At 35.2% G+C, this 18352-nt stretch overlaps 2 long non-coding RNA genes across 3 annotated transcripts in view; both read left to right on the plus strand.

Annotated features, from left to right (window-relative positions):
* LOC137635812 (uncharacterized) overlaps positions 1 to 1765 on the plus strand; it is a 46750-nt gene extending 44985 nt beyond the window's left edge. The window contains exon 4 of one of the 2 annotated variants that reach the window (XR_011042798.1): positions 542 to 1765. This is a non-coding gene — a long non-coding RNA (uncharacterized lncRNA). The remainder of the gene's footprint in view (positions 1 to 541) is intronic. The other variant, XR_011042797.1, reaches the window with a different exon arrangement.
* A 5533-nt stretch (positions 1766 to 7298) lies between these two features.
* Positions 7299 to 18352, plus strand: part of LOC137635813 (uncharacterized) — a 53127-nt gene continuing 42073 nt past the window's right edge. Inside the window, exon 1 of the long non-coding RNA XR_011042799.1 lies at positions 7299 to 7378. This is a non-coding gene — a long non-coding RNA (uncharacterized lncRNA). The remainder of the gene's footprint in view (positions 7379 to 18352) is intronic.

Here is an 18352-nt window from a genome sequence, read left to right on the forward strand (position 1 = left end):
ATGTCCCCTTGTCAATATATTTACTATTTCTGGACCTCCATGGATGACAAAATTGTTTAATTTCTGCCTGTTGCTATTTTTTATATTATCCTAAATATCAATAATTTAATCAATAGATATTCTATACTTGGTAGTTCTGTTCAGAATTTTTATACATAATTCAGTGAATTGGTTATTTCCAGAGTGCTAGTTTTATTTGCTTTTAGAATTACTCTGAGAAGTTTTCTTAATAAATTAAACTACAGTAGATTAAAAAGATAATTATAGTATGAAATAATTTTTTGTAGTTTGGATCAATTCTGAATAGAAAGCAAAATGTAGGTATTGAGAAAGCTTTATAAAAATACTTTTAGATAAGTTTTCCTTATAAAGTTTTATAATTTCAATCTAAACAGGAGAGAAAGGACTATTTTGACACTTGCTAAAAAAACTACCTCTTGTGTTAGTATATCATTAATGATGTTAAATTGGTTGAAGCGAGATTGATATTCAGTTTGTTTTCTTTTTAAATTCCTTTGTCTAATATTGTTTATACTTTCAGATGTCAGACCTTGGTATCTGCCTCAAAACTAAAATCAACTTCCAAGCACACTGAAAAGAAAAAGCAAAACAAGATCAAGGCTGTCAATAAGCGAGGGTGGGAGCAGACACGTTTGTTCATCACCCGAGCCAAAAGCAAAGTGAGCTAGTCACAGGTGTGAGGGGGGGGAGGGGTAGCTAGCTACCCCTCCCTACCCTAGTAAACCCTCGTTAAAATTCTAATGGCTCGTCATTTCAGCTACGCCGAAAGTAATACCCATATTAAATAGCGGGGTTTGTATTTTGGTTACGATACCACAAGAATTTTGGATATAAGGCTCAAGCAATGGGTCCTGGGAGTTCATTCATCACCCATATATAGGTGAAGATTAAAATGAAACGGCAGCTAGTGGCCAAAAAGATACTGTACAACACCAAGTAATGCATTGATAGTGCTACTACTTCATTTATGAGAGATTCAATTATTTGGATGTCCTTTCATATGGAGTTTCAAATCCCAATTAAAGTCGAATGTATTTTTCAAGCATTTAAAAAAGAAACAAAAAGTTTACTTTTTACTTATTATAATTATTGCTTACCCATATTAAATGTTTTGAGTTTTTTATATATATATTTATAAATCATATTTGCATTTTAGGCTTATGTGTACACTGATCAGCTATGTTCAAAATCTTGATATTAACCCTTTTACCCCCTGGCTATTTGGAAATTTCCAACCCTTAACCCCCAGGGGGTTATTTTTTTAAATTGCTCTAACAGCCTTAATTTTTGTCATAGAGAGGTCAAGTTGGTCTCATTCTCTTGGAAAATGCCTGAATTTTCTCAAAATGTGATTTTTTTTTAATAGCATTTTTTTGCAAGGACGTACCGGTACGTCCATGGGGGTGAAGGGATGAGTTTTGTGAAACGTACCAGTACGTCCTTTGGGGGTAAAAGGGTTAAGCCCTGAGACATTTATAGAAGAATATTCATTAGTAAGAATTATTTTCTCATGCCAGTCTTCTATTAAATATAAAATTTCAGTTATTGTGTAATATGAGTGTCTCTTTCACTGGGGAATTTTCCTTTGCGCTGAATGAATGACACTTCTTGAACAGATGTTTTATGCCTCAATCAACAGTATCAAATCTATATATAAATTTTGTTTAAATTGAATAAGTTAATTTTATTTATTTCCATCCTAAATTAATGTAAATCATTGTAAGCTGCACCCACTTGCCAGTCTTTTAAGTATTTTCTCTTTTTTATTTTTCCAAACTTCACCTGATGTTCACATATACTTCTCCAAAATCTTGTTTGCTTCCTTACATTGATGCTTACCCCAAAAGCTGAAAAATTTCCCTGTTTTCTTTCCTTTTAATAGGCTTAATAGCTATCTAGCTAGTACAGTGGTAGCGAGTTTACCTAGCATTCGCTTGGCGGCAGATGGATCCCCTCCCGGGACTGCGAGTTTAAGCTGTTGACTGGAGAGGCCACTGCTGTGGTTGGGGACCACAGTTTGGGGGGTAGGGCTTTCCTGCCTGACGTTTTGGTGAGCATCTATTCTGATGAACTGGGAACTGAAACCAGACACCTTTAACCTTCAAGTGTCTAGTATAGTATTGAGACAATTAGACGGCGTTGGTTGGCCCACTGTCTTCTCTGTCTGCGTCGATCTAAAGAAAACTTCTACCGACATATTCTGCCAATGTTTTTTTTTTCTTGTTATTAGCAAAAGTCACATGAATTGCAGTCAAATCTCATGATTGTCATATAATATTGTTTAATCTAATGCAGAGGAAAATAGATGTTTAAAAAACTCTTTAACTGGTTTTATGCAGAGCGTATTGTTTGTTCTGGGAATATTATATTTTTTATACAGGATTTGTCAGCCATTCTCAGAGCATCTACCTGTTTGGATAAGATGATCAAGTCCTGAATGCATTAATTTTTGGAACTGAAGAATCTGAACATAAGGAAAGGTCAGAGATGGCGATTGATAGACATGTTTGTAACTTGGTGAGAAAGAAAATACCATCCATTTCTCTAGCTCAACTTCCTCAAGTTAGGGCAGTGGATGGAATTTTTCAGTAATAGTGAAATATAGATATGTGATGCACCTATTTGCCAAGATTTATTTTGTAAAATCAATTCTATCTACCATGGCATATTCCCCAATTTTGTGAGGTAGCCTGGCAGGGGACTTAGCTGAGTTTGGTTGGTATTTTTAAGGTGCTACAGCCCACCCTTCCCTGTTTTCCACCACAAATGTAGCTTCATATGCTGACTCCCGTACTGCCGCTACCTCAATGCGCACCAGGGTGACCTGACATAGCAGCGTGGCCTATTGAAACTGTGGCACAATCAGTTGCCATTCATCTCTAGTAAATAAATATTCCCCCATTAATTTTAACCTATAGAAAGAATCTCCTTTCAAACATTGACACACTTTATTTCGTTCTTAGCATCAGCTTAAAGAGTAGGTTAGTTTTATGTTGCCTCAGTCCAAGTGGTCTTCAATATAAGGGTATCATGATTCAACTGTTACTGGGTTTCAGAGCCAAAATTGTTCTCGAATAATGTTACCCTTTTTATATCTTCGTACTCCTTTGTCCTGAGATGCAATCAAAGGGAGGGATGGGATATTTTCAGTTAACCCATCTGATGCTTATTCTCGTGTTCCACAGGTTTATGTTAATACCTCAAGTTTCTATGGTTTCTTAAGACAAACGTTATTTTTCTTAATTGATAAACTTTGCGGTAAAGTTGTCCCTTTAGTTTATTGGTAAATTATGAAATGTTAAAGTAGCGTTAACTATTTTTTATTTTGTTTTGCAAGAAATGCTTTGTAGGTTATAGATGTATTTAATGCAAAGGTCCTGGAGTTGATAAAATGCTTTGTATATTTTGTTGGGATGTCTCTGCAAGGCCTAAACTAAGTGGGCATTTTCTTCGGTATTCTGATTTGACGATCAAACTTGGTTGTCTAATTCATGTTATAATTTGCAACTCTAGTTGTAAAAAGCAGGAAAAATAGCCCAGGAAGGAAAGGAAATAAGGAAACATAGAATAGTATGCCTGGGTGTACCCTGAAACAAGAGAACTCTAACCCAAGACAGTGGAAGACCATGGTACAGAGGCTATGGCACTACCCACAACTAGAGAACAATACAGTAGTTTAATTTTAGGTATCCTTCTCATGAAGAGTTGCTTGCCATAACTAAAGAGTCTCTTCTATCCTTACCAAAAGGAAAGTAGCTACTGAACAACTACAGTACAGTAGTTAACCCCTTGAGTGAAGAAGAATTATTTGGTTATCTTAGTGTTGTCAGGTGTGTGAGGAGAGAGGAGAATGTGTAAAGAATAGTCCAGACTATTCGGTGTTTGTATAGGTAATGGAAAATGAGTAGTACCAGAAAGGAATCCAATGTAACACTCTCTGGCCAGTCAAAGGACCCAATAACTCTCCAACGGTAATATCTCCGTGGGTGGCTGGTGCCTTGGCCAACCTACTACCTACAGGTATGCAATTCTTCTTGTGCAAATGAAGCCTAGAGCAAGTTGCAAAAAGGCACCATAAAATTTTCTGGTGTTACATTGCCATCCTTCTGTAGTGCCAGGCAAGGCTTGCATTTGTTAGCATGGCTATTTAATTTAAACTATGTCATCTTCCTACGTAAAGTAAAGCATAGCAGTTTTTCACGTCATTAGGCATTTTCTTTAATGGTACCTATTGAAAACAACCCTGTCTTCGTAATGTGTTGGACTGGGGTTTGAGACCCGCTCAACCTCGATAGTTTTTTGTAGTGTCTACAACCTCGCTACCCTTGTGAGGTAAGGGTAGGTGATTTGAGGGGAGTCTCTAGGTCTACATATTGTTATAAGCAGCCATTGTCTAGCCCTCCCCTGTCCTTTGGGTGGAGAGGGGACTTGAGCACTGATCATATGTATATAAGGTCAGTCTCTAGGGCATTGTCACTGTCCCTTGCTTCTTCCATTCATGAGCGAGACCTTTAAAGAACGGTAGCCTTCAAACCATCGCTCAATGCTGGTGTCTGCAAAACTTTCTGCTATGATTCACACAAGCTTAGGTATAACGGTAAGTGGATTCATCAACAGATAGTGATCTCTTTTTCAATGCAAAGTACAGCCGTCAACCTTCCTAAATCATTCACATTTTTAATCATACAGGTATTTAAAAATGTCTAGGCCTACTGATATACAGGAGGAGTTTGAAATTCTAAGTCTTTTGGGGGTGATGTTTAATGTCCAGTAGTTCACCTCTTCATGACAATGGATGTCATTTGTTCTTAGAATTCATTTTAAATGTCAAGAAAATACCAAAGTTAAGAGAGTCGGCAATGCGATTTACATGTTACCTGATGCATGTCCGTACCCTACGTATTTGGATGTCCTTTTTTTAAATTATTAAATCTATCATATTCAATCTTGTCTTCTTTATTATTACTGCTTCCTTAGTGTTAAGTCCACCTATTAATAGTATTATTATTAGTTGCTGTGCTACAACCCTAGTTGGAAAAGGCAGGATGCTATAAGCCGAAGGGCTCCAACAAGGAAAATAGCCCAGTGAGGAAAGAAAACAAGAAAATAAATAAACTACAAGAGAAGTAACTAACAATTAATATGATATATTTTAAAAACAGTAACAAAATTAAAAAACATCTTTCATATATAAACTATAAAAGCTAGAAAAAAAAAAACTAGAAGAGAAAGAAGATAATAGTTTGCCCGAGTGTACACTCAGGCAAGAGAACTCTGTAACCTCTTCTGCCATTAGGCTACTTAAGGCCTACTGTATTCTTGATGTTCAAAATTGAAATTAACTATTCTAATGAAGTTTGAGGTTCATCTTGTGTTTGCCAGCTATCATTATCAAATGCCATATTCACAATTATAGCAATACGTCAATCTATATTTCAGTGACATTTGTTATATTTGCATCATGTGTATTATGCAACTCTTCTAGGAGAAGAGCATTCCAAAATAAAACCATTGTTCTCTGGTCTTGGGTAGTGCCATAGCCTCTGTACCATGGTCTTCTTCCACTGGCTTAGGTTAGAGTTCTCTTGTATGAGGGTACACTCTGGCACACTATTCTATTTGTTTCCTTGTTTCCTTTCCTCACTAGGCTATTTTCCTTGTTGGAGCCCTTGGGCTTATAGTATATTGCTTTCCCAACTAGGGCTGTAGCTTAGCTAGTAAAAAAGATATTCAAATAGCAGTCTATTTTCAGAAGTATACAGTAGACCTACACCAAAACGCTCAACTATTAGATCTTTAAATTAATTTAAACATGAAATTAAGCAGCTGCTTTTAATGTAAAATATTGTGTATTTCCAATTCCATTTGGTATTCAATAAAATGCATCAAATGCAACCAAACTTAATTTCTTCATTTCAAAACTCCTCCATTCACCCAGTGTGAACTTGGCCACAAATACATCACAAAGGATATAGTTACATCGTTTAACTGCTTCTTTAATCCGTCAAAACTATTATAATGGTATTTACATAGCATCTCCCTTCATTTAAAAGATAAATGTATGTAAAGATAGTTAAACAAACATAGGCTAATACTGGTTTACATGAAGTCTATAGGCTAACTATAAATGGAGCCTTTGTACATTAGCGGCCAGTTCCTCCCATGTGTATAAGAATGGGTACCAGCTAACCTAAACTTCCTACCCCTTACCCTAACCTACATGTCATGTCCTTAATTGCCTAATAGGGGTTACCCCCCCCCCCCGCCCTGTGATCCCCCTTATACTGCTGTATTCTTAGCCATCATCCTACATACAGGTGGCCGCTATTATACATACACCCCCCTATAAATGCTAGAAACTATTCTTAAGTGAATATTACTAATTTTATATCATACAACTATATAAGTTATGGAAGATGATGTTCCTAAGGGCATTAACTCATAAATTTGCTAAGTTAACTTTATAACAAAAAGAAAAATAAGGTTTTTTTCATGGTGGTTAAATATATCATAGTTACCCTTAAATAACGTTTTCTCTAAATAAAAAGTTGCCCCGTTTTCTTTTTCCTAAAACCCGCTGATTCAGGGGTAACTTGTTTATACATTTCCCTCGTGTATATCATTAAATATTAGATTATTTTAAATGGAATATCTTCCGAACTCCTATCATAATTCAATTAATCTATCGTAAGAATGTTTTGATATTTATCTTAAGCAATATAATATAATTTTAGTTAATGAAAAAGCTATAGAACGCAGACTATGGTGGAGGTCTCTGATTGGATCAAGCAATTCTTTAACCAGGGGGACAACTTGTTGAGAATTTGTTCCCAAATCTGGGAATTTCTAGAGGTTTTGGGGGGATATTCCCATACGTTTTGTAACTGAGAAACACACTACTGTAAATACTCATGAATAATTCTGTCTTCAATAAGATTTATAATAACTTAATTACGTTTTATTGTTTTCCTGTGGTATAAAATTAATTACAATTATAATTTGATTCATATATCTTCCAGAGCACAAACTGAAATCAGAACATGAGTTCAAGATTAAAAAAATGATATTTTACTGTTTGTGGTTTTACAAATACCATAATTAAAAGTAAATACAGAATATATCATAATCACAGAAGATACAGGAATATATAGTACAGTATTTAGTAAGTTACAGGTTCAATTTTTGTTGGAGAATACCTGGAGAAAATAATTCTGATTTAAGGAACTTTTAGGGAGTAGAACCGTCTAGGGATGTCCCTGAGTGTGTAGACTGTAGAAGAAGATTCATTTCTGTCCTAGAGAGGAAGAAGGAAGTGTCTTTTAACTTGTGATTCTGTGAAGAATGAAGGCTTTAAGGGGTAAGAAGGGACACACTTTACAAGGTTTATTTCTTTTTATTATGTTCTCGATGTTGTTTTATTACTTACAATACTTTTTATTCTAATATATTATGTGTTGTAGGTTTCCATGATTGATAGTTGACCATCGAATTGCTGTAAGGGTCTTTTAATGGCGAAGAATTTTTCATGAAAAGACATTTCTCGAAATGCTATTTTTAGCTTGTGGTGGTAATTCCCTTGAATATAAAAAGGTTATTAAATGAGATTGTTTCTAGATGTGGTTTTAACTTATTAATTAATGTTAGAACGGTGTATACCTGTAGCTGTGTAGTTTGAGTTCTAGGTAGGCACACTGTAATGACCTGTAATTGTAGTTGTTACTATAAAAATGAATGGGGATTTTAATTTGAAAACGGAAAGCCTTATTTAGTGAGCAATACTAAGCCTTCCTTCAGTATCAAGGTTAAAAAGTTGTATTTGTTTTGTATTAATTTTGTTACTAAATGATGATTAGCTTTGCGACAATATCTTTTTATAAAAAAAAAAGGTTATTAGTGATCCCATGAATGCAAGGAATGTCGATGCTATCTTTTAATATTTTGTGGATTGGGCAATTTGAATAGAAGGTGTGACATCAACTCTAATAATTATCATAAATATTTTGACTTAAGTAGCAGTTATAAAGGATAAGTTCTGTTTTTTAACCATATTAAAACGAGTGGAGATGTTATAACAATTTTAATGTAACTTGGCGTAAGAAATCTTGATTATTGATTGTTCACATTTGAAATTGTGGTAAAGAACGACTCCAAAAGGTTTGAACATTGGTTCCATGATTATGGAATGTAGGCTGTGACATCATACAGCAGTGGCAATCTTTATTTAAAGTTACTAATTAAGAAACCGAATTCAAAAGTACATCTTTGTTAAATCATGCTTGTGTTTCTAGGTGATATGGGCAGTCTTGCATGAGTTGCACAACTTGTTCATTATTAGTATTATTATTATTACTATTATGGTTGTTGTTACATATGTTAATAAACATGACTTTTCCTAAAGAAATGCATAAATCTGTTTAACTGGCTACTGTGATTAGCTTGCCATACACGAACTTTACTTTATGGTCTGTTTTCCTGGTCCTATAAAACAGGGGAACCCTTATCACTGCACGACCTACAAGGGCAGTTTATCGTATATATATTCTAATGTATTTTGCATAACACACAATTCATTTTTATTATCAAATGCTTTCGTTTTGAAACCAGGTCATGATTTAGGCTTAGTATTTATTTCCTCTTTATTTTCCTTGGGATATTTACCTTCAGTTTTCATGTTGGTTAGAGAATGATAAGAAGTTAGGAAGAATTTCTTGTGTAATTCTGATATATGTGAGAAAATATTTTTCGGGAGAGCATTTATTGATTCGACTTCATTTTAACTTTCATTAACAGTTTTCTGTCATTCACTAGTGAACAGGCTTACTTGGTTCGTTAGTTAATAACTAAACAATCATTGCAATTGGTGGTGGGGGGTTTTGGTTCTTAGTCTGTTTAAAGACCAGTCCGGCAAAAGTGGTTTTGAACAGATTTGTTCTTCGTTGTTTTTAATCTGGAATTAATATTGCTTATTTAGTTTAATGCAAATGTAATAAGTTAATTTTATTTTAAATGTATTAACTTTTGAATTAATAAATGATATATAGTTTCATGTGGACATTTCCAAAGGCAATGTGATTTTGATGAAAGAAAACTAGTTATTAGTGATCAACAAGATTGCAAAAAGCGTCAATACTGTCCTTTAATACTTCTTTAATTAAGCAACTTTAATCGAAGGTATGACTATAAACTTTTTATATATGTGTACTGCAATTCATCTGTAACTAGTTTAGATATTTGTTAATTTTGTGACTGGGAAATGGCAGTGTTTATAAATAGTTTGATACTTGACATTAAGCTATTTTCTGTGTAAGGGAATATATTACTTTAATTGATCTACAATCATCAGCAATGAAAGTATTTTGACTTTTCTAAGGGTAGTTTTGAAGGACCAGAACTTCTGTTGTTTTAATTCGAAGTCTTTGTTGAGATGTTATAACAGTTATACCATTTCTGAGTGTTCTAGAGTCATTGCACTAAGACCTTAGTCTAGTTTAAATAGGCAGCCAGTGTAATTCAATTAATATAGGAGTGATCCTTTCTAGAGGTGGGACACCTTTATATCAATCATGCTGCTCTGTTTATTATGTTTTGTAATATCTTAAGTTGTCATTTGAGATCGTAACAGAGCGAGTTTCAATAGTCAATTCCGGAAATAACACAGGACTTATCATTGTCTCAGTTTGTCTTACTTCTGGAGTGATGTAATTATTTATTTATTTACTTTTTTCTTTTTTTGAATCGCCTGAAGATCCACCATCCCAAATTTTCTCACCTGAAGATCCACCAATCTGAGCGAAGATCTTTAGGTGACACTTTAAAGGTTAATAAAACACTTCGTCATAAAATCAAAGGAATTTACTGAAACTTACGATATAATACCCTAAATATGAAGGCGTTAATATGGTTAATATGGATATTGTGCAAAGACCTTTTCACATAACTTCTCAAAACCATTTTTAGACAAATTTGTCACAGGAATTACTGCAGGTAGGAGTTTAACAAGTCTTGCAGCCACCCATTGGCTTTATATAGCAGCCCTTCTAGGGAAAAAAACACCTCAAAATAATAAAAAAAAAAAAGAATTGTTGGTGACAATATTATTTTAATAATACAAAAATTAATAATAGTCTACATAATTGCATAAATCAACTCTGTTTTTTTCAGGTCCCCAGTCACACATGAGCTAGCTTACAATGTCAATTTCCACCGGTTTCGTGAACCAAAAAACCTTTCCTTTCCTCTATCCACTCTACCTTATTACCTAACATTGCAAGAGGGTCTGCCCCTCTCTTTTACTCTCCTCCTATACTTCTTTTTCTCACTTTTTCTTCTCCTACCCCTCCCGAGTACCTGCCTTCGGGCTATAAACTGGATTGTATCCAGGGGTACTCTTCCTTATCCTTATCCCCTATTCCCCACTTCCCTATCCCTATCCTGACCTGACCTCCGGTTTCCCCACTTTCTTATTATCATTATTTCTGGTTGCAATGTGTATATATTATGAGGTATTTACCCTATCACAATACATGTGTTTAATTTCAAATTAGTACTTATTCTAGATGTATTTACATACAGAATCAGTTTATATATGTTAGTTCTGGCTAAATGGTAATTAGGTAGAACGAATATCTTGTTTAATTCTCATATTCGATAAAATATTCTTGGGAAAGCATTTATTAATACGACTTTTGTATTAAACCATCATTAATACTATTTACTTGTGGCAAAATGGTAAATAGTTAGGACGAATATCTTGTTTAAGTCTCATATTCGATAAAATATTCTTGGGAAAGCATTTATTGATACGACTGATTTTGCATTAAACCATCATTAATACTATTTACTTGTGGCCAAGTATAATCAAAGCATTAGTTAATGACTAAATTCTTTGTGTAATTGTGTTTTTCAACCAGTCAGTCAAAAGTAGTTTTCAACATATTTACTCTTCATTACGGACTTACTCATTTGTTTAAAAATCAGTTTGTAATGTGAAAATAGGAAGCCTTATTCAGGTTAATGTAAAAGTAATAAGTTAATTTTGTTAAGGCGTGACTATGAACTTTTTATATGTGTACTACATTTCATCTTTAACTACTAAAACCATTGTTTTAATCTATATTATCAGACTCGTTTCAATCATTAAGTTTAGCATTTAGTGTTGCCAGATGGATTGGTCTGAAAATTCCCCAAAACCACCCAAAAATCTCCATTTCCACAAATATATTTTATCTTGTAGGCTTTACTAATATAGAAATTACTCACTATACTTCATATAAGTGCAGACTAAATGCAATAATATATTGGTTTACTTAAACTATCCCCATCAGACATCCAAAATCCTAAAATTTAGGGATAAATCTCCATAATTGGCAACATTGCCCAAATTATTTACAATTGTGTGTAGTGAAACAGTCAACTATTTTGAGTGTACATCTCCAGTTTATACATATTTATGCAAATTTCGATTTATCATGTAAGTATATATTTATTTACATACAAAATAATCTATAAAACAATAAATTAAACAATAAAATCAAATCATAAATTCACAAATATAGCCCATGAGGAAATTGGTGCAAACTATGCCGCTGAGGAATCCGCTTCCTCATACGAAATTTCCGCACTTTGGCAACACCATTCCACTGTAAATAGCCTCTCATACAGTTTGGCCAATAGGTGAACATTTAGATTTTGAATTTATTTCAGTTTTATTTTCTTTGAGATATTTACTATTCTATTATTTTTCATATGTTGATTATTTGGAAATCTATTGTATTAATCTAGATGCTGTCAATTGCCCACTAGATACCAAAATGAATGGAGATATTAAGGATTTCAATAGGAAACTGGAGTTTTTTTTTTTCGATATTTTGAGGATTGGAAAATGAATGCATAATATAAGCTCCCTGGAGACATCCGAATGATTGAAGACATTAAGGCTTTCAAGAGGAAACTGAAGACTTTTATTCTGTGAGTCCTTTTGAGTGAAATGATTGAAGACATTAAGGCTCTCAAGAGGAAACTGAAGACTCTTATTCTGTGAGTCCTTTTGAGTGAAATGATTGAAGACATTAAGGCTTTCAAGAGGAAACTGAAGACTCTTATTCTGTGAGTCCTTTTGAGTGAAATGATTGAAGACATTAAGGCTTTCAAGAGGAAACTGAAGACTCCTATTCTGTGAGTCCTTTTGAGTGACGATTTAACAGTAAATGAGTAATACGTGATATGCAATGTTGAATACTCTGAACGAACAAGATAAAATGACAGCGGAGGTCCTGTAGAGAGTAGGGTTCCCTTGCTGTATATGGGACTGGAAAAACAACCGTCAAACGTCAAACTAATACGCTTTCATATACTAAAGAATACATATAACAAACTAATCTTCTAAGTCCAGTAATGAGTAATATTTGTGTGATTGGAAACGAAAAACAGCCACAGCTCTCGTCATCCACCATTGCCAGTAAATCATATTTACAATGCTTCATATAGTTTTCTCTGCAGAATATAATTGACTGTATGCTGACTGGTTATCCAGCAATGTTTCATACTGCCCAAATAACTAATGAACAGTTCGAGAATGCCGTATTCTATCCCTTTTGCCACGAAGGATAGATTCTAAATAGGTTTTGGTGTAGAAGTTTCTGGAAACCGATCCAGTGAGAGAATTCTTATGAAAGGTGTACCACAGGGTAGTGTTCTGGGCCCTATCTTGTTCAACATATACACTATCGAGCTATCACACATCTTGAAAAAACAAAAATAATCAGGAGCACTTTTCAGAATGGGTGTGGCTGTATTTACACTCATCAATGGTAGTATTTTATTATTCCCGAAATAATATACTTCAGAATCTAAAGGTTTTCTACTCCAATTACTTGTCCGTGAGTTCGTTCGCTTTAGATTGCCTTGCCTTATTCAAGACAGGGTCACACAGCAACAATGATAATAAGAATAGGGATGTGGGGAATATGAGGAAAGGAAGCTTACCCCTGGATACAATCCAGTTTATAGCTCAAAGGCAGATACTCGGGATGGGAAAGATTAAGGAAAAAGGGAGAAAGAGAAGTACAGGTGAAGAATAAAAGAGAGGGGCAGACCCTCTTGCATTGCCCTACCTATAAGTGCAGCCAGATCCCTGCTAGGATTTTTCATCGAACCTAAACTTATGTCTACATTCATTAGCTGTCCTAATTTTGGACATAAAAAATAAATGTTCGGTAGTATCTTCTTCATCTTTGCACAAGTCACACAAATTATCTTCATATTTTCCCCTGAAATTCGCTTTCAAGTTGAGCATATTTAATCTTGTCTTCATTACAACAACAAGAGTGAATATGTTGACTCTGTGCCATTCATAATCCCTGCAGAATTGCCATCTGCAGTTCTCTGAATACTTCTTGCAGTGTCTGTTCTCATTGTATAAGTGAGTCCATGCCCAGACACCTAAATAGAAGACAGATATGGCAGGCACAGACGGGAGACTGGTGTCCCCTGTGCCCTGTAAGCAGGTACTAGCACTGGCAGAGAGTCTGGGAACTGAGCTGAGATTGCCTTGCCTTATGCAAGGCACGGGCTCTTGCTTGTAGGACTCTTCTATGCTTGCTTGTTAGATTGTTCAGCCTTGTGCTACTATGGGTGGAGAGGGGGTTATGCATATATGGTCAGTCTCAAGGGCGTTGTCCTTCAGTTAAGGTATTATTACTGTCTCTTGCCTCTGCAACTCATGAGTCACCTTTGAACCCTAAGGACAGGGATAAAATTGCATAAGCCCATGCTCCTGAGAGAGAGAGAGAGAGAGAGAGAGAGAGAGAGAGAGAGAGAGAGAGAGATGCAAAGATTTTCCCTAATTGCACATTAACCTTTTAAGTAAAAACAGCAGTATATATATATATATATATATATATATATATATATATATATATATATATATATATATATATATATATATATATATATATATATATATATATATATATATATATATGTATATATATATATATATATTTAAATTAATTCAAGAATATATAAAAAATTCTAACTATTATATGCATTTAAAATCATATTTAATAAAAATTACAAAATATATTGCATAACTGTTTTTTTCTCATGTATTTCAATATATTAAAGTAATTGTGTCTTCTCAATGGGTTTATCATTTCAATAGTTCATCATTTGATCTAAGAGGTCTTTTATCCTTGAAGAGTACAGAGTAAAATCTGCTCCCATTTGTATTAATTCTTCCTCATTCTCCGAAAAAATATTGGTTTATTTTCACGTTATTGAGAATATCACTTAGTACATAGTGTAATGTTGACGTCCGATTGAGATTATTCTCAATAAAAGGAAAATAAATCAATATTTTTCGAAAATTTATTCATAAAATAACAGAAAGTATCAGTGAACATTACCAGTCACAAGAAAGAGGTGTATTTTCGCGTCTTTCCCGGTGATACAAACGGTTTGTATCACCGGTAAATGCACAGGCTATTATAAAACGAATAAAAACAAATTGATTGATAAAATTTCAGCATATTTCAAGCGAAATAGGCTTCATTTCTTACATGTAGTATCCTGTGTCTGGCTAGAGTTGGCAACATTTTAATTGGTTAGTGGATCATACTAAACCTATTGGCAACTAAATGCAGGGTAAAGGGAGTGGTAGGCCCTTTCTCCATATGTTACTTTACAGCCTATAGCATGACAGACACGGGGTCTTGTCTTAGGACAGCCCGTAAGAGAATAGCATCTGTAGTAAGAACAAAAAAGGAATAACACTCAAATGTTATAGTTACAGAGGTCATGTCGAGAACTGATGACTTTTCTAAAAATATTAAAGTTTTTTTATGCAAACATTCACTAATCTCATTAATTTTTGACTAAACAGTTCACGTAAATTATTTATTAAAAAAATAAATCAGTAATCTATTCATTAACTTATATTTTGAAAATAAAGTGACTTTTCTTCAGGAAATATCTAATAGGTTAAAAAAAAAAAGTTATAATTATCTCTTTTCTTTCTGTTTAGCTCCATTCCTTTCCACATTTCATCATATATCCAGGGTTTTCCTGTATCTTTTATTCAATAATTCATTAATTTATACACTTTTACAATATATTCCCTTAAGCTAGTTGCCTAACCTTCACGTCTCGTCATTCATGAAATAAAGAAAACCACAAAAGCCTTCAATCAGATAATTTTACTTAAGAGAATTTATATTTAGAATGAATCTGAGTAGACTCATTATTATTCCAGGAATTTCTCCCTAAAAACAGAATTAATTTAGGGGGATAGGAGCGCTATATAACTACTGAAGGGCAATAATTTTGGCTACTTTCAAAAACCTTAAGGATAGAAAAAACCTTCATTATCTGATATAAAACTCCAAAAAGTGACTAATTAATATTTTTACTAGAGTCATCTCACTCTCAAGAACTATTTTAGGGATCCCAATGAAATACTGAACAGGAATTTACTTTAATCAAGAGAAATTTAATGAAAGGAATGTATTATGGGGAAATCATGATATAAATTTTCACCTTCAAAGCAAAAGAAAAAAGTGTTTGGCTGTATATCAATAACACAGAAACACTCAAATTGAAAGGAGGTTTGAATTTTGAGAATTCAATCTATAAGTTATCAGATGTTTGTTTATCAAAGTAACCAAATAAAGACAAAAGCTAGAACCGGGCGACTTGACCAATCATGAGGACCAAGTTGAAGACTGAACCTGTAAGATAGGTTAGTGGGTGAAGATTGCCATGCCTGTAGCATGACACGGGCTCTTGTCCTGGACAGCCCGTAGAAGGATAGCAATCTGGAATGAGAACTCCTAAAGGAGCCAAAAATTGGTGTATTAAAAGGAGAGGTTGGATTTTGGAAAAGGTCTGGAACAGGAAAAAGGATGCAGGATGAGGGATAAAAGGATGCAGGATGAGGGATGAAGGAGGGGTTTAACAAGACATGGAAAGGGATAGAAAGTAACCCTAAAAGGAGACTCCTTTTTAGATCCACGAAATGAAAATTTTTAGTTCGAGAAAAAAGTATTGATAGCAGCAAGTCCCAGTAAGTAGGAGAGACTGGGAGAGGAGTGAAGGATTATCAGTAGGAGAGAATAGGAGTAGGTTTAAGCAAAGAGGCTTATTCCTGCTCAGTGGCTGGAAACTGGAATTGTTGCAGGAGCTGCAGGAGGGTTGGGGGTCGAGGATAAGGAAAGGACTCTGGTGAGGATCTGGAAGGCGATAGGTATGCGGTCTTGCAAGGTGAGAGACTCAATTTCTTGAGCCAAGGTTTGGGAAGGGAATGAGGGTGAGGGTCGTTGCTGGTCCTTATGAGGAGCAATTGCAGGTCGGTGCTGGTCTTTTTGGGGAACAGTTGCAGGTCGTTGCTGGTCCTTATTAGGAGCAGTTGCAGGTGCAGACGCAGGAGCAGTGGCTGGCTGGCGCTGTCTTCTCTGGCCAGGAGGTCGCTGGTCTTTCGGTGGTTGGATTGGAGCTGGTTTATTTTGGTTTGAAGAGGATGTATTCTTCATAGCTGCTATCCTCTTGAGACGTTCTGGGCAGCGCTTATTCCAGGCATGGTGTGGCCTGGAACAATTGGGGCACTGGAATGTAGTGTGTCTTCCTTCTTTGTGGGCCTTAATGCACACTTCTGTGCAATGTCGCTGGCTGCAGACACCGCAGATGATGGGGCCTCTGCATTCTTCTTTATGATGTCCAAAGTGTTGGCATCTATAACATCGAAGGGGCTCAGGTGTGTAATCTTCAATGGGGAAAGTTCCTCAGACTCCTAGATCCAGTTTGGAGGGAACTGGACCTATAAAGGTGGCAATGAGACGTTGAACTGGAACGTCATCTTTGCTCGTGCAGCGAACAGCACAGTCAATGTTGCTGCATGACGTTGCAATGGAGATAGGCATCGACACGGGATACCTGGTGATGACAGCTTTCTTCCTGATAACAGCAGGATCCAGCAGCGTTAAAGTGGGGTCTTCCTGAAGGAATCTGTCTGTCTCAACGCCCTTGGGGTAGATGATAAGGTCACCTTTCCTGTTGGGTCTTTCAGTGAGTTGCATGCCTGGCTTGGCGGCCATGGCAGCAACAGAGGCATAGGAGAGCTCATGGTTCATTGGTGAAAGCCGAAACTTCGGCAGAGGCTTCTTTGGCTGTGTAACTGGGATGATCTCTGATATGGCAGTGGCTTCTTGCAGGAATGTTGTAAGGCAATCAGTGCAGTTGCAGTCCGTGGAATGGGCCCCCTGTTCTTCATCATCTTCTGACCTCACAAGAAAGTAATTCAAGTATCTGATCCCAAGAAAGTAATTTAAATATCTGACCTCACGAGAAGAGGAATTATAAGTATCTGACCTCACAAGAAAATAAAATGTTAAGTTTTTGACATCGCAAGAAAATAAAGGTTAAGTATCTGACCTCACAAGAAAGTAATTTAAGTATCTGACCTCACAAGAAAGTAAATTAGGTATCTGACCTCACAAGAAAGTAATTAGAGTATCTGACCTCACAAGAAAGTGATTCAAGTATCTGATCTCAAGAAAGTAACTTAGGTATCTGACCGGACAAACAGATAACTTATAAGTATCTGACCTCACAAGAAAATAAAGGTTAAGTACCTGACCTCACAAGAAAGTACTTTGAGTATCTGACCTTACAAGAAAATAAAGTATACGTATCAGATCTCGCAAGAAAAAAAAAAGTTCTAGTATCTAACTTCACATGAAATTAAGTATAAGTTAGTGATCTTACGCGTGAATAAAGTATCATATTTTGTCTTTGAAAAGTCATCGTACGATGACATATAGTCTAACGTTAGTCCAAACAGTGTAGACTAAGGTCATAATTGTGACCGCTGGGAATGTTTAAGCATCGTAATTGGTCACAATCAGCACTGGGTGACTAGGCCTATGCATGATGCCTAGGTTAGGTTAGGAACGAGGCTTAGGTTTGCATTTCTGTAAATTTTCTTGTTCAGTTTTCTTATATTTTGAAATATACTTCTAACCTTGCTCTGAGAGAATTTAGAAACGCTGTCCTCACAATGAAGTAAAAAGACTAGGTGTTACTCTTTCTAATATACTTCTACTGTACAGTAAAAGTTCTCACAATAAAGTAACAGTCTAGCTTCTAATAGTCTACTGTGCTTGCCAGAATTGTTGAGGATTTTTAGAAAGCCTAGATAGTTGGACCTACTTTAGTTTTATTTATTTTTTCTTTTTTGCATGTCTTTGAGCTATAAACTGGATTGTATCCAGGGGTACTCTTCGTCTCTTCCTTTCCCCATATTCCCCACTTCCCTATTCTTATTATTATTATAAGTATG

The sequence above is a fragment of the Palaemon carinicauda genome, unplaced genomic scaffold, assembly GCF_036898095.1.
Source record: "Palaemon carinicauda isolate YSFRI2023 unplaced genomic scaffold, ASM3689809v2 scaffold179, whole genome shotgun sequence".
Lineage (NCBI taxonomy): Eukaryota > Metazoa > Arthropoda > Malacostraca > Decapoda > Palaemonidae > Palaemon > Palaemon carinicauda.